The 18,072-nt window shown below is 35.1% G+C and overlaps 1 protein-coding gene across 1 annotated transcript in view; it reads right to left on the bottom strand.

The window, feature by feature from the left end:
• Window positions 1-18,072, bottom strand: part of WDR72 (WD repeat domain 72) — a 91,634-nt gene that overhangs the window by 16,407 nt on the left and 57,155 nt on the right. The gene's annotated exons all lie outside the window — the stretch shown is intronic.

Genomic DNA, 18,072 nt, shown 5'->3' with positions numbered 1-18,072 from the left:
GCACTGTACAAGATCACATTCTTATTGGAGTTAGGGACCATGGTGGGATAAAGAGCCAAGGAGTAACACAAGCATGAGCTTCTCCATGAGCTCTTTGATGCATTCAATTGTTATGTATATGTGAGGCAGAAATTATCTAGATTGAGAAGTTGTGGGATATTTTTAAAATGTCAAATTCACTGCACTTTGCTTAAATATGGTTGGTCAAATGTAACAGGAAGATGCTGCTCAATGCTGCCAAGCTGAAAAGTCTGTAATCAGATTTGTTATTGCTCACTTTCAGCATAGGACTCAAGCCTCCAGAGGTATGAAGTTAAAAAACAAAAAAATAAAAGAAGAAAAGTGTTCTTTCGGTTCTTTTTTCACTTGTTCCAAGTGTTAACCTTTTTCGGTGTTGAGCCTTTATTTCTCAGGAAGAATGACTGGATATAGCAATAATTGCATACTATCACTTTGCCATATGAACTGGGATTTTTGGGAAAGAAATACACAAAATACCGTAAGATTTACCATAAAATTATGAGGGTTGGTGAAACATTACTGGCTGCATTTATATTACCATAGCAGCCAAATCACTAATTAGAATTTGTTTTTTCATTAATGTCTGATCATTAGTTTCTTGTAAATTCTGAAAATAATAATTTCTGCTGCTTTTTTTATTACATCTTTTCAAAAGTATCTGGAATATCTTTATTTAGGTGTTCTGGAACTTAAGTCTACTAGGGTGTTGTTTATTTGTGCACATATATATTCCAATTCACATATAGAAAAGGTAGGTATATCCTGACTATTGGGAAATTATCCAGTCCTCCACAAGAAATTCTGTATGGAAGTGTCCTACCAGTCTTCTGTAGATACTTCAAATTGTATTGCTGGCATACCTCTCTTTTACTGGTTGATTTGTTTCTATTTCCTTTCAACTATCAACTTGTCTGCACATTCAGAGGTGAATCTAGGGACAGTCATATATATCCTTCTCTATATGGAAGGATAAAAACAAATTTAGTGTTTCAGGATACAAAACTGCCAGTTCAAGAGATCACTGAAGGCTGCACTCCAGCCTGTAAGATGAGTGAAGTGGAAATGCCAAAAGGGCTTCTGCACAAAAAAGGTACAAATGTGCAGCAGGACCTTGACTGCAGTTTCAAAAGCACTGTGCAGTGGCTGTAGCATAATTAACAGAAAGCACAGCAGTCTTGTAAAATAAATCACAGAATGCTCACTCCCTTCTTCACCTCTGTGTTGACTAGGTGCACTTTTATAAAAAGCAAGAGCTGCTCTTGATTTAGCACAATCTGAGTTTGGCCAAGGTGACCGAGATGAAACAAGCAGTGTAGAAATTCTAATGGATATGTGTAAAGGATTAGAACAGATACTGTAAAAGTAAGAGGACTTTCCATGAGTACGTTCAGAAAGACAGAAGAGAAACTCACTTGTAATTGACACTCAGAAATCTGCTTAATCTTTTCCCAAATAACCCGAGTAAATTCTGAGCTTCAAAACAGAGCTTCAGACTTCTTATTCCAGTGATTTGAGACTGCACAGTAGTAGCACCACAGCGTTAACTGCTTTCAATTGTTAATTAAATGCACAGAGCCCACTGAAGCTCACAGGCACCCCATCCTTGCACATCTTTTATCACAAATGACAAACACAGGTGAACCTCTAGCCATAAACTGCTCCCATAACCCGACGTTTTTTCCAGAGGAGAATAGCCCACCTCTGGCAAGAGAGCTCCACATTTTTACATTGATACAGAATTGCAAGAACTCTTGCAGCAGACTGAAAAAATACCTACAGTGCATGTGGCCTGTTGGACTTCAAGAGGGTGCAAACAGATCTACAGCTGTGTAAGGAAATAGTACCTAGGAGTATTAACTTACTTAGAGACACTATTTTTCCTAGAAAATATGAAAGGCTAAAAACAGATTGAAATAATTCTTACAATGGAAAATATTAAATTCAGTATTAAAAAATTTATATCAACAGTTTTTACCATACTGTGTTTCTATAAAAAACATTACCTCTATCTACCTGACACCTTTATAGTTTCATACACAGCTGCTACTTCAGGTTCAGAGAATTACTGATTTAGAGCTAAAGGAAAGTGAAATTGTGGTTTAGAAGAACAAATTACTTGATTTGTTTCAGCTCATGAAGACAGCTACAGAGGGTATATGAACAGGTAGGGCTCATTTTCCTTCTTGTATTACTTTTTATTCTAATAATGTCACCTTCTAAAAAGCAGATTTTTTTTTTTTCTTTGAGACTGCACCCTCTTTTTGATACATATTTATAGGGAGCTTCACTTACCACTCAGTGTAAAGACAGTAGAGGAATTCTCCTTTCTCTTTGTTCATTTGGTTGGTGTTTGTAAAGACACGTCAATCTCTGTCCAGTTAAATGTTTGTTAAAAGAGGAAGATGAAACTTATTTTTTCATTAATCTGTTAAGTACTGGTTTCTATGTACTTTTCTGCTCATTATATGTCTGTAATTATTACTGTTGAATTGCTCTTCCCTTTTAACTAGAGTATTACTTTCTTTCATCCAGCAATTGGATGGCATTCTGCACATTTCCTGAACCTAAATTTTAGAACCTTTGAAGTGTTTTAAATTTGGTTCCTTCTGTACACAATTCTCCTGCAAATTATCTTTCATGGACATGTAGCATTCATAATATGCATAAGGAAGAATGATGAGCGAAAGAATGAAAATGTCTTTTTTCACTTTCTAAAGTACACTAAGATACATGCTCGAGTGTTTCACAAATGTTAAGACAGTGTTTGTCACACAAACTACTGTGAATATTTATTGCACCATGATGTTTTTGTTTTGTTTTGCATGATAATAAAGGCCAGAGTAGGACCCAGGGTTAACTCGCATATGGCAGCACATGGCCATGTTTCTAGAAGATTCAGAGGGAACACTGAGAACTCTCCACACAGCTCATCTGTACAAAAAATTGGGAGCACAGTGTATAGGTAGAAGCAAACAAATATTATATATAAAATTACAGAATACCTGCAAGATACAGACATTACTTATGAACAAGAGAAACTCTTCAAACAGTCACAGGGCTAAATCCTGCATTTCATTAATACCAAATGACTTTAACTTCCAGTTTAAAACAACCCAACCACAAAAACCCTAAATGTGCCATCAAGACTGTAATGAGTACAAGACTGTTCTTAAAGCTAAGGAGTTTGTTAAAAGGACTACTGCACACTGTTACAACTCTCCCCACAAAAAGCAGACTTTCAGCTTACCATAGTTAGAAGAAAACAATTCCAACCAAATGTTGAAGTCAAGCACACCTTGACTTCTTACCAGTATACATATTTTTCTCTTCTACTAGAAATACCAAAAGAGAAGAGCTGATAACCTTAATAAAGACTAATTAGTGACAGAGCTGCATTTATAAAAGTGATTGAAACACCAGAAATACAGTATTTGCAATTTGAGTATCTACTTGAATACAGATAGTCAGGGTTTTTTAATATAATTTTATCACTGCTCTTTCATAGCAATTTTCATTTATGTACATATGATTGGTCATATTTAAGATAGGTACAAATACTATTACTTAAAGAATTTATTTTACAGCAGCATTTGAGAAACCATAAATTTATGATAGTATTACTAGAGGAAATCCATTCCTATGAAAGCTGTATATTTGCAATACATTGTTGAAGTATATATTGCATTAATACTTCACTGTGCTTCTAAGCATTAATATAGGTTATTTGTTTATCACTACGTCAAGGTTATTCATCATATGCAGTGTCAGAAAGCACAAGCTGACATCTCATATTGTCTGCTTCAAGGGCAGGACCGATGTGACCTTTGGCTCCTTCTTTTAAAAAGGATGAAATCATTCCAGAGGGATGATGCTGAACTGCACAGCTCCCTTTAAGAATCAATCTGCCATTTATGGTTTCCAATTTTCCATACTGTAGTATGGCTTGTTAAGATCTCATGGCTAATTTTCTCTTCAAAGTTTAGTGTTCTAAAATTCCCCAAATGTGTTTCCTATTAAAATGTCACTTATGCTTCCTATTTTAATCATCACAGAATTAAAATTTCAGATCATCAGTTCTTTTTAATTTTGCTAGGGTGCTTCTGGATTCTGTTTAGACTCACTGTTTTTTCTTTCCAGATTCTGTTAAAATCTCCAAGAAAAAGTCTTTGTATTTATTGACTTTTCTTGCTTTACCATGTTTCTAAGCTTTCCTGTGCTTAACTGACACAGGTGTGCAACTGATGATAGAAGATACAGTTACCAGTGAAAATACGCCAGAAATAGAAACTGTTATAGGTAACCGTCAAAAAATATGGCAGTGATAAAAATTAGATGTCATCTGTTAACTATGGAGCTCTGTCTTCAGCTGCCCCTGTATCATGCCAGGGGAAAGCAGATGCACAATCAAATAATGAGCTAGATGTGAAGCTACGTGTGCTATTTCACAAGGATGACAAGATGCCTCCATGGTCTTGAAACAGACTTATTTGTACAGGCAACTCCTCCAACTTCATCCACCGCAAAGTGAGTACATTTTTGGAGAGAAAGGATGAGATTAACGTGTATTGGTAATTTTATTATCTGTGCGTGATACTGATTTCACTATAAAATTCAACCAAGGAGAATGCAGCATTCTTTGACCTAGCTGATAAAAGGTCAGAAAGCAATTTTGAATAATAAATGAGACCTGCTGACCTCATGACCCAAGTCTGGCAGGGTCAGCAGCAGCCCTCTCACCAGATGCTGATGGCAGATATACAAACGCAGACAGCTCAACTAATGAGCCTTCCCGGATAAAGGTTTTAGATCCAGTGACATTTAAGTGCTATGCAGTATATAAAGTAAACTTACAAATAATCTCTGCCATAAAAAATTAAAGGGATATTTACAGTGAGGTGCAATATGACATACTTTGTAATCTTGACTACAATGATTATTTTACTGCTTCTCCTAGGTGGCCATTAACCAGAAAAAATAATACCTGACTAACATTTCCTCTAAGGTCTTTTCACGCTTGTATGGTTCCCATTCAGTGGATGTACTTTGTAAAGAAAGACTTTCATAATGCATTTTCTTGGCACCTCATTCAATAAAAGTCAACAAAAATTACTTTTAAGACAAGTTTGATTTTATTTTATTTAAATTCAAACCAACATATTTCTTCCTAGGGAATAAAAGACAAGTTTAAGGTATGCAAGACCAAGAACTATTTTCTTCTCATTGCTTCATAAAGACTTCCACACAGAAATGAGTTCACGATGAAGAGAGAGAAGTGTGCTAAATGAATTCTTTTCCTGACCTTATATTTCACTCTGAGAATGTCTTACTCCATTCCAGATCCCAGAAACCCTGAGTTTCAACTTCACCCTGGGTGCTGGGTCTGAGATCCATGAACTATCTCATTCCTCAGGTATATTATGGCTGCTTGCTTGAATTTGTAGGAATATAACTATATATTTATGTTCTGCATGAATTAGCAGTATAAAGCCAAGTTTCTAAATATAATTTTTGAGATACGATTCGTAAGAAAGGTAATTGATTACATTATCTTCAACTGCAAATAATTCACTGTGAATACAATTAACTACAGCAACCACAAAAATTAGCTTTTCTGTCTTTTGAAAGTCACTATTATTAATTCTATGGAAGATGTCTTTTAGCCACTTACTGAAGTCTAGAGACTACATAAAAAATGCTCCAGAAAATTTATTCTGATCTATTAAATTCTGTGTTCCTTTTCACAACTACTCTTAACTTCTACAACAACTGGTGTTTAAGAACTTAGAAAAATTAAAATACTAGCTGGAGATGGAGGAAAAAATACTGTCCAATTTAATTGAAGGGGAATCTGAGACACTAGGTTACATGAAGAAATATTTTCCTTTAAACTTTAGAAAGTTTCAGCCTTTCAATTAAATTGCATTCCTGCATGGTCTTGAATTGTGAAAAAGGATAAAGAATGATTAGTTGATTTAATTTTCTCAAACAATAAGTATACTTCTACAATATTATTTCCCATTTATCTCCTCTTTCAGCTAACCAGCTTTTAAAATTACATTTATATTGTTAATTTCTTTTTGCCTATCTCTAAGGTGTCCTCTATTTAAGCCATAGCTTTTCAGAATCAGTAAAAAAGAACATGACCTCTCCAAAAGGCCTCCCAATCAACGTACATAACAAATTTGTAATATTTGCAGTGTTATTTACATTCTTCTTATATCTCCACAGCACATCAGCTCTTCTGAGTGCCACTGTACAACTTTTGACTGAAATGTTACATTTCAGTCTGACATTTATAGATGGAATTTACCTACCCAGTGGTGACTGGCATACCACTAGGGAGAGAGCATCTGTATCCTTCTGATCCAGGGGCTGCCAGGAGCCATTTAGATCTTTTTAATCAGTGCTGATTAAGGCAAGTCAGATGACTACACTCAAATTTATCACTGCTTCCAAAGACCTGGTAGCCGCCAGTACCTCGGGTAGCTTGCGCAAGGGATTGTCTGGGCCACTTGCCTTTCCTCTGCACTTGTGAGGACTTTGCAAGGGGAATTACACACTGTCTCTACATAATCTATCCCAATTTTTCACTGAGTCAAGTGTGTGCCCAGAATACAATTCTGGGACTTCAGCACTATGTGTAGATACCAATTAAACTCATTGTTAGTGAACCTAGCTTCTAAATCTTAGTGCATTCATTTAGGGAACCAGTAACAGTAACCAGCTCCTGCACTCTCAGCCTGCATGCAATTGAAATACAATTTGATTACAAATAGATTAAATTATAAAAGTTGCTCAAAAATCTGCCTGTAGCTTTGCCTCATGTATTTAAAACAGCAGTAGCTTCCACTACCAAGAAAGACTTTCTTACTGCATCCAGTGTATCAGTAAAACATACTCAGTCTTGCTGCTTTCATTTCTGTCTTGCCACTAGACAATTATGTGTATTGTTGTGAGTCTGCTAGATTTCCTTAAAAACATTACATTCAATCTGCCTTAAAACAGCTTCTCCATTTCATAGCTATGAGAGTACAAATATTTTTGGAAGGGTTGCTCACAGTAGCTTCATACACATTTTCCCCCAACAAAACACTACAAAGCTGTGCATCAGCAGAACCTTCTGCTTAGCAGAGTAAATCTTTCATTACATAAATCAGCTGGACTTATGTTAATTGTTTACTGGTGAAATAGTGTGAAGTAGAACAGTGCAATCTGAAATTAGATTCAGGGTTTAGAGATACAACTCTTAATGAACACCTCAACATATAATTGAAGAGAGAGGAGGACTCAAGAGATCCACCCAGTGGGATCACCGATCAGCAGAAATTCCATTTAGCTTTGCCCAGCAGGAGAAAACAAATGCAAATGATAGAGTGGATCTCACTATAGGCTTGCAATGATATATGTATGGAAAGGAGAATCAGAAAAAATACTGTACCCAACTGGTACTGTAATAACAGGAAACAATTTCCTTACAGAAAATTGTCCTAGATAGGTAATACACACTAAAATTGTTAAACAAATCTAGCTGTGTTTTGATGTACCCTCTGCCCCTGCACCATTGAAGTGACAGCTAATGCATGATGGGCTACCCTTTTCCACTGCTTGTCCTGCTTCTCATGCAATACAACACCACCATCCCATTTCATTTTTTATTCTGCACATTTATGCTGTGACTACATCCACCAAAGGATCCATTTTACCTCTGTACTCTAAATGAATAATGTGTAAATTAGTACTGTTCACTAAAAATCAACATGCTTTTTAGAGTGTACAATATTTATTCTTCTTAACCTGGAATAGCATATTCCCAAAAGCAATTAACGTGTCTTATGCTCTTTCCTGTCCTTCTCCTAAAATCACTACAAAGAAAACTAGAAATTAGATCTTCATCTTGGTACATTTTATCCAAATACAGGCCAAAAATCAAAGCCATAGTTGCCAGCTTCCTAGCAAAATTATGCTTCAGAAGAGCCACTTTCATATATTCCAGAACAGTTTCTGCAATCTGTGGCTTTCATTTTCTTTTAACTAATTATATTTTTCCCTGAAAAGATTGTTTTAGTCTGATTCTGAATGTGTACTACAGTTTCTCAACTTGAATAAACTAATCAGCTGTGAATTTACAAAGTAGAACTTGCACATTATCACAGTAATAAACATACTGCAATTTTTTTTTTTTTTTAATTTCAAAGAAACAGTTTCTCTGCCTATAAGCTCCAAGATGTCTAACAACCCAAATCATAAAGCTTTTAGTTGTATTCTTGTTTAGGACCTTAATTACGATGACAGATTTTACAAGTGTTTTGTCACAAATCATCATATTTTCTCAATCCTTAAACTGCACTTAATTTCAGTCTTCTCTTTTGAATTTCACTTAGGACTTGCTCACAAATCAGAGGCAAGGAAAAACTGGTCTTCATACATACTTGTCTAAAAAAGTATTAGAGATTTATACTTCTTGTTCATACAGATTCCCTTTAATTTTATTCTTTATACTTGGCAGCTTATCCACTGAGTAAAATCTAGTTTTCTATGAGTCCATTGTACGCAGGGAAGCTTTCAAATGCTACCATTGCCATAGGATATTAGAAAAAAAAAAAAAAAAAAAAAAGAGATAATCAGAGACTCTGGAATAATAATGGGTAAAAAAAAATTGTTTCTGATGAAAACAATTAGTTACAAGCACTACGAGTTGAAATTCAGTTCAGTGTTAAAGAGACAGTTTAGAAGCACATGGTACATTTATCACAGCTCCACAGACAAGTTATTGAGCTGTCTGTGAAAAACAGAGCCAAACAGGAAAGCTTTCAGCAGAAAGCAGTGGTTGAGGTCCTTGATTGATAGAGTTAGATGATGCAAAGCTGTCTGATGGCCTTTCTGCAAAATAAAGTGAAGGAACTCAAGGTCTTTCATGACGATCTCTGACCACAGATGAACAGCTACTTTATTACAGCGCAGATTGAGGTTGCACCTTAGTCCATATTCTGCCACTTTTGGATGCACACGGTTAACTTTACCAACAGCCCACTGTGTTTAACATAAGTGTCTGCCATCTTTATACGATTCTAAAAGGGCAGCAGATTGCAGCAGTTAGAAACTTAACCTCTTTTATGTTTAACTGTGGTGATTGAAAAAACATAAACAGTTTTATCACAGAGTTCTTATTGCAGTGATAGGGCTGATTGTTCAGGGAGAAGTGCCTCATTTAAAAGATAGCAAAATCCCTGCTATGTGTAAGAGCCAAAATCTACTTGTGCTGCATCCCTCAGAAAGGAACTAATTTAGTTTTTCCAAAATGTAAATACTATCTTCCTAATGACTTGAGGGTGGTTCCGTTCTTCACTGATGTGATGCTACAGATATCACAGAATACACCTTTGCAGAGCCTGAGGATGATTACAGCACATCTACTTTAATCAGAAATTAAAATATTTATCTCCATGTTTGTGATATTTAACAAACATAATTTTTTAGGAAAAGATACTAGACTACCTGACCAATATGAAGTACTTGCAGCCACCTAAACAATCCTGACTTTTGGGGCACATTCACACAAGAGCACTGACTTCACAGTATGAATTGAGGATATTTTGTCTGGGGCTCTCACAGCTACCTGTGATTCACACTGGCTAAGGCTGTACTGCCCGTTTTGTTTGGAAGTCCAACTTGGATTCAAATACTGTGACACAGTCACTTCTCTGCTTCCTGCATTGACTGACACTTCTGATTTTAGAAAAGCAAAAAATTCCACAAAGAGTTTTTAGAGTACATGAGTTTGACTCTGGGCTATATTTTAATTAAAGTTCCTATTAACTTAATTGACTAATGGAGTTGCTAAAACACCTTTCCAGAAGTTACTCTCATTCGCTCTCTTCAACTGTCCTTTGAAGAAAAATTATGTTTTCAGATATTTAAAGTCCTTTCTCCTTAATTACATGTCTCTTTCCTCATTGACAAGGCCAAAGTAGTGTCCTGGACTAAACAATTGTTGTAGGCTCCTTCCAAATGAACTATTCCAGTCTAGTGCAATTTATATTTGAAATTTATTCTCGCAAATGAATACCCTTGCATTCATTTGCAGACATCATTCTGGGGTACTCTCTCAGCTCTAGTGCTCCACTGTGAGCATCCTCAGAGCAGAACAAGTTACAGTAAAGCAGTGAACATCTCTCCCCAGGAAGTGTCTCAGTAAGCAACCAAAGTGTCACTGACTGCAGAAACCTCAGTTCTAACAAGGACAGGTTCATATATTCAGACACTGTCTACAAGAATTATTCAGTTTTCTAATGTTCTGTTCTGCAGTGATGAGTCTTGCTAATACCAACACATCCACTCTCCACGTCTTTGACAGCATTGGTTTTAAAGTCAGTGTTAATCACTACTCCCCAAACTCTTTTCCTCAGAATAGCTTTTTCCTTCCATTACCTTAGTTTAATATTTACTTTAGAGGCTGCTGCCTAAATTGTCTGGTTATGGAATTCAGTGTGTCATCTATCAAAGAACTGACAAGAGGAAGCCTGCCCTGAAATTCTGACTTTTGAATTCACAGAACTGCCTAGCTCCATTTTTAATGTTTGAAGTGGCATACAGATACTATAACCTATGTACTCAGCTTTCAACTCAGTTATTCTACCATTTTTACAATAACATACACCAGTAGTACTTTCAAATTGTAACATTTTAAACATCTCACTTGATATTGTTTGGTTGGCTCTATTCTGATTGCTGAAAGAAGTGCTGCAAGTCTTGCAGGATTTTTATGCAAAATGAGATTTAGAGTATTATCTATGCTTTTCCTCCTGTATCATATAAAAGACTCCTCAGCACAGTACCACCTAAAACTTCCTAAAAAGGAAGATGCTCTCAAATTTCCTGAGTTTGATTAAGGAATTAAGGAGAATAAGAACAACACTGAGTGTTGTCAGTAGAGACAGGCACTGGAAAATAAAAAAAAATATTTCAGTCTTAAACTTTAAACTGATGTTATGTGTTTCTAACCACAAAACAGTAAACTTCTAAAGCATTTAATATTATCTCAAAGTAGTTATTCCCTCTGATTAACATTAGGAACACTATGTTTTCACATACTAGAGGCTGAACTATGAAAACAATTGCTTTATTATACCTTGGTTGCGTAAGTTCAATCTTGAAATAAAAAACCCTTTAAAAACAAAACACCATGTCTGATTCATATAAATAAAGGTGTTTTAAAAACATGTATTGACTTTTCCATGTTATTAAGCTTTTTAGATGAATCCAGTTGTTAAATGGTTGTTCTAGTAACTGGCCTGTCATCTGGAAATGTTCTTAGATTGTTTTTTTGACACAATGTCCCTGCAGAAAGTTGGGCAGTGTGACACAGAGAGCACAGGTTTGCCTATCACACTGATTACTTGATGTAATAGTAAGCAAGCTTAAGTGAACTGTGTGTCTTCAATCTTTCCAATCACTTAGGGATGGGCACCAGAGGATACCATCCATCATCCATGGCCTGAAACATATGGTGCATCAGCAATCTTAGGCTGACCTAAATGATAGTAAAAGCTGCTATGCTGTTCACAATAAGGAATTGTTGTCCACTGAATTACAGGATTGTGATTAGATTGCTAACATGGCCAACTTGATGTATAAGTGAAGTGTCTAGGAAAGATATTCCCTAGGATGCTTTGAAGATTAATTTATACCCTTGAAATGTGCACCAATCACAGAATGAAAAAATATGTCAAGGTATTTTTCTTGTGAACAAAAAAACCACTGCAGTGTAACAGCTATTAATTTATTTTTGGCAGTTTTAGCCAACAGAATTCAATAAACAAGATTCTTAAAGGTTTTTGTTTCGTTGCAAGGTTTTTACTGCTTGACTCCTAAAAGCAATCAGTTCTACAACAATATCTTTTATAAGGGGGACAGTTCCCCCACACATTCCATTCTAAAATCTCATAAAGAATTTTAAGTATTACATAAAGGTAGCAAGAAAAAGACTGAAAATTTTTCATTTTGTATTATTGCATTGCTATGTAATGGGCATGTAAATATACTGCAGTATTATGTATCTATTTTTAAAATAAAAAACATACACTTCTGATCACTGATCCCAAAATTATCAATTTTGTCTCTGTGTAAATTAGATTATGCTTTTCATGTTATTCATTCATCAATTTAGGAAAAATAACCCACATCACAAAGCTAAGGCTTCAACTGCAGTATCAACTTTGGTGTGACTCAGGGCAGGGGGCAACAAGGAAAGGGGGAGTTATTCCAGAATAGCTCTAGCCCTTAAATTCTCTTTAGATACCAAAACAGTGATAGTGAAAAGCACATTTTAGGAAGCACAGATAAAGAGTGAAAAAGAACATTATCTTATAATAGCTATGAGCTGTATTAGAACAGAACTAAAAACCAGCATACATTTGTGCTGACCATCCAAGACCATTCAAAAATCAACTTACTCCAGGCTAAAGGAAACTGCTCTCTTATAAAATATGGAACTTAAAAAAATTGTTTTGCAAATATGTCTGCTATATGCAATTATCATGGGAAGACTGGAAAAATTGGTTTTCACTGCCCTATCTGCCAGTCTTTTTTTTTGGAGACTTGCTTTGCTTACCCTGGAACATGTGAGGCAGATATGCCTGCTGTGCCTGTTAGCTCAGACCTTCTGCTGGTGCTTTTACTTTATTTCTAATGTGCTTGTCAGCAGTGTAAGTCCTTAACGACATGCAAGGCATATTTTAAAACATTCCTAACCATACAACTAAACCATTAAATTTCATTACATAAAAGCACAGGTTTAAAATCACAGACTCTTCTTTTACTATTCCCCAATATAATCTGCTGACAGAAGTGTAATTCATATAATACACTATATATCACACTTTGACACAGATAACAATGGTCACTAGTGAAAGGGGGCCCTATTGAACCTTTCAAGGGGACATACTAATTAAATAATAAATTCTTTCCTGCGCATTGAGAATGGCCTTAATCTGCTAAAAATATCTGAGACACACCTATTAGAACGATTTGCCTAAAATATCAAAATGCTACTTTTCATTGAAAACACAAGCTAGGACTGATGTCTGCTTAACCTTTATTAAAAAAGATTGTCTTTTTGAGTCAAGACAAGAATTATGTTAATGTCCAGCATTAAACTTGACAGTTTGGTGAGATACAAAACCCTGACAGTGCTTCATGTCCAAAGGAAACAGAATAATTTTAGCATTAGCATATTATTAGTATATTAAATTGAGCTTGCATGCTTTAATTATATCAGACAGGTTTTGCTTCTCTCTTTTTACACTTCTGAAGAGAAAAGGAAAGGAAAAAAGAAATCCAAAAGCTATCAGATAAATGAGTGATAGAGAGGAAAGAATACACAGACAAGCTACTAATTATTCTACAGGATATACTTCCTGGATTCGGGTTCCTACTTCACCCTCTTCACTAGGCTATCTGAGCATCTCCTAGTAGTGCAGCAGGTAATGTGAGCAACATCCATCATATGAGAACAATACTGGCACCGGGTCTTTAGGGAATTAGTGATACATATCTTAAGTGGGATATAAGTTGGATTTTTCTAAGAGTAGGGAGAAAAAATTCTTCTGCTGAAACACTTGGAACTTGCCAAAAAATTTCCTCAGATACACCAGAAAAGTTTCTGTACTCTTAAATTCTTACTTCATTACCAGCAATGCAATTAAAGAACTAAAACATGATGCTGAATTAAGATAGGATACTTAGTGGACATAACTTTGGTCCTTAAAATAAAGCATACAGTGAAACATTAAATATGAACCAGCCATGAGAGAATACTTAACAACTTGCACTTCAGAATCTGGAAGTCATTGTGTGCTGATTGGTTCTGTGCCCCATGCAAATATGAAATACTATTTATATTAATGATGCTCATTTGCTTTGAAACAACACTTTGTTTACTTTCATATAACAAAGAGAAACAGATTCTGTACAAGAGACATGAAATACAAATCGATGCATTGAGCCTTCTAAAAATGTGTACAGGCACAGAAGTGCACCCAGAGATGAACACAATGGTCCATCCTGAAATTTAAAAGTTCTGTTGAGATACATTCTAGTGGTGATGGATACATATGTACCTCCAACTGGTTCAACATTTTCTTGATAAGCTTGGTAGGCAAGAAAGGCTTCTTTTGAGCTATTTCTATTTTTGTTTGTTGAGACAGATACCTTGATCTCATTGCTAAAGACAAGCACTGTTGAGTTGTGTTAATCTGCTGTGTGTTAGCTGAGAATCTCTACTTCCATATTAATAATGACTTGTGTAAAGTAGTTTTACCTTTCAGCATGCTTTTCACAAAACATATAATGAAAACTTTCCATCTTACTGAAAACTACTAGGAGTAGCTTGAAGTAATTTCTCTTTCTACAAGTTTTTTTTTAAACAAACAAAACTATTAAAACATTTAACTTGTATCACTGACAGATAATATTAGTAATTCTGTGGGTTCAATATTTGCATTACTAATTTTATTAACTTCCTTCCAAATAAGGTAGGCAAATCTGTTATTCTGGAATTCAAGGACAGAAACATTTCAAATATATGTAGTTAGAGACCAGGTTCAGGAACTCATTCTGCATCTCCTAGAAGTTTAAAAAATATAAGATGCAAAATTCAAAGGTACCTTGCTTCAAGTATCATTAAAAAGAATCCCTTCAATAAATTGTATTCCAATTACATGACAGAATACTAACTAAAGCATGACAAAAATTGTTAACTGCACACTGCAGATTGCTCTGCCTTCACTACTGCCCAGTAGCAGCTATAGGCAACTGCAGTCAAAATGTCTCAGAAAGGTTTTATTCCTCATGATAAGGAAAATTCAGACAACAGAGCCTGAAGAAAATATTGCCAAACTCTTGCAAGCCTTTTTCAAGCATGGCAGCAATAAAATCACATAATAAGGAGAAGAGAACTTCTGCCTGGGGATCATCCCTTTACCCGTGCTGTTCTGAACCACTCCTTTCTCAGAAAGGACCCAGCTCTACAATCTTTCTAGGGTAGGACCTATTCAAGTCCTTCCTGCCCTTTGTGTACCTGTAAGTATCGTACACAAATACCGAACAGCAAAGAAATTAATAAAAATCGTATCAGGAGATTACAAAACAGCACAGAAAAACTCTAGATGGTGTCTTATAAATATGAACAAGGTATTCTGATACAGTGTTATTTATGGCTGTTTGCACAAAACTCAGTTTCAGTGTTAATTATGGACTATACACAGTAGTACTCTTTCCCCCACCTCAGCCTGCTTCTCATAATAGACACATCTAGAAAATCTCCAGCTTTGCAAGAACTATTTGTACAAAAAAATTCTAGAAGTGCCAGAATTGAAGTAATCTATTTTTGCTGTTTTATTAACTTTCATTTTCACTTTCATTTTATTCACTTATTCATTTAAATAATTATTATTTATATTTGCTATTTTATTTTATAAGATTTTACGGAAGCCAGGTGAGCAAAAAGGACAGAAAAATAGGAAAACATCACTAAGGCCCATGTGTTCTTAAACAGTGTAGACAATAAAGAAGACAGAGTCTGAGCAGTTAGAGATTGATTATAATCAAATTAAAACAGTAGAAGGACAAACTTCAAAATATAACCTAACAAAGGTGAAAACCTTCAGGTTTTGTTCTTTCTACCTTTGTGAATAAAATTAATACTGTATTATACAGAAACAAATTGATTAAAAATGAGAGTATGACACACAAGAAATTAAAACAGTACTTAGTAACTTATACACTTATTTCTTATGGTATGTTCACGTCTTCCAGCTGTAAGGGCTTATCTGACATATGGCTCTGTGTACTAAATTAGTCACAAGAACTCCAAGGCTCCAACTAAACTATAAGGAATACAGATTATATACTATTAGCAAGTCTGAACACTATGCTCAGCTAAGAACAACTACATTGGCAAGGAGATATTCAGACTAAGGAAACAAGATGTGAGAAGTAGCAGCTTCTCAAAAAAAAAAAAAAAACAAACAACAAAGTAAACAAACCCAAAGCCCAACAAAAGAACAAAAACAAACAAACAAACAAAAAAACCAGTAGAAGACAGTTTTAGAGGAGACTAAGCATGTAACAGGGAGTATTTCCAGTTATTCATTATTTTGAAGCCCCAATTCAGAACTGTGAAATCTTTCTAAGATTAGCTTTGCACTTTGCCTCATTTATTTATTTGCCTCATTCATTTATTTGCCTCATTTATTTGCCTAATATTTCTAAATAAACAGAAGAGACTAAAAATTAACCAATGACACTTTTATATGTCTGTATTAACAGCTCCTCCCCTCTCAAAGTATTTACCTCTAAGGATTTAAATAGAGCATTAGAGATTCCTTGCATTCAGTAAACACTGAAAAAGCTCACAGAAATCAAAACTGACTAAAGTTCATTGTGCATTTGAATTTAGAATATATGTGATCCTCATGCCTCCGTGACCAATGAATCCTATCTATCCTAATGTTTTGTAGGAGTCTGAGATGGCGCCTTTTGAATTTGATTTTGTGTAAAAATACACACCAAATCTGATTTCTGCTACATTAAGGAGTCCTCTGGTAAAATATATGATGCATGGAATGAAATAAGCTGTAGTCCTAGAATGAGTCTTTAAGCTTACTTCCTTTAGTACTTGACCACTAATATTAAAGACTACTGGATCAAACTACAGTTTTAATTGGATATATAGGACATGATACAGTGGTATAGTTAAACTGCAAGTTAGATGCTAAAATATAGCATTGATTTGTATTCTTTTACTGGAAATATTTGTAATATGAAACTAGGATACAATCAACTCTTTTTTAATACATGTTCCATACAGAGGAAAGCTACTGCTGTCAACAGGTTATGCCCAAAGTACATTCTTCAAATAAATGTTAGATTAATTTGGTTTGCTGTTTCTCAGTCTAAAATGAGATTACAGATTAATCTAATTCACATTAACAGTAATGAAATGTTGATTATACAATTCTTACACTGCTTATTGCTAATGTACACATGCAAAACTGGCCTGCCATATATTTTTTTAAATTGATCTCATGGCTAATAATTTAATGAATTGTTATGCATAGGAACTTGCCCAAGAGCACAAAATATGAGTTCCACCTAAAAACTTTGTTTTATTGGATGAAATGTTTGCACTAATAAGAAGATCAGACTGGATAGAGAAAAGAAATTTCATTTTGGAGATAATTTACTGATTCTGTTGGAATTTTCTGTACATTTAGTATCTCACCAGAACACAAGCAATATAAATTATATGAATGTGTTTATAGTTAAAACGTGTCAATGCACTTACACCCCAAAAAGTTACTTCCCCAGCAGTCAGGAAACAGAAGTTTTCATGAAAATCTTGTGTAACCTTTGCTGGCATCAGTGATCTAAGTGGGCTAATGCTCTAAGTCAGGATTATCTTTTGGGTCTTTGTTCAAATGCAGAGTCAGAATGCATATCTGCACTAATATAAAAAGCCTGTATGTTGTAACAAGATGACAATGTGAAATAATATATCAGAGACAGAACAACCCTTCTCTTTGGCTGCACTTTCTAGACAAAACCTTCAGACAGCAAGCAGGCAAGGAGTTTAATTTGCTATATAAAAAGACAGACACAGAATTATTTTCGAAGAGCTGACATAAAAAAGTCATCTGCAACTGGACAGATTTCTGAGACCCTGACAATGGAAGTGTTTAAAGCCCTGTGCTGCAGGTCACTATTCCTCTCTAGTGAGCAGAGCTGTTATATCCTTCCTTGCATTGATTTACCATTACTGAACGGATTCCTCATCTATACAAAACATATCGTTAGATTCTGGGTAAGTCTTTGACAATTCTTTACACTGGCCTATGGAATTCAATTGACATCATTAATTTCACCCTGGTATTTATCAGCAGAAGCTTTTTTCCTGCATGAACCAATTTATTTAATTGAATAGTTTAAAGGGCTCCAAAACCACATACAAAAGATGAGGTTATAGCTAACAGCTTTCAAATATACTTAAAAGCT

Source organism: Lonchura striata, chromosome 11 (assembly GCF_046129695.1).
Source record: "Lonchura striata isolate bLonStr1 chromosome 11, bLonStr1.mat, whole genome shotgun sequence".
Lineage (NCBI taxonomy): Eukaryota > Metazoa > Chordata > Aves > Passeriformes > Estrildidae > Lonchura > Lonchura striata.
The sequence above is the reverse complement of the archived record's forward strand: the minus strand, read 5'-3'. Positions and strand labels throughout refer to the sequence as shown.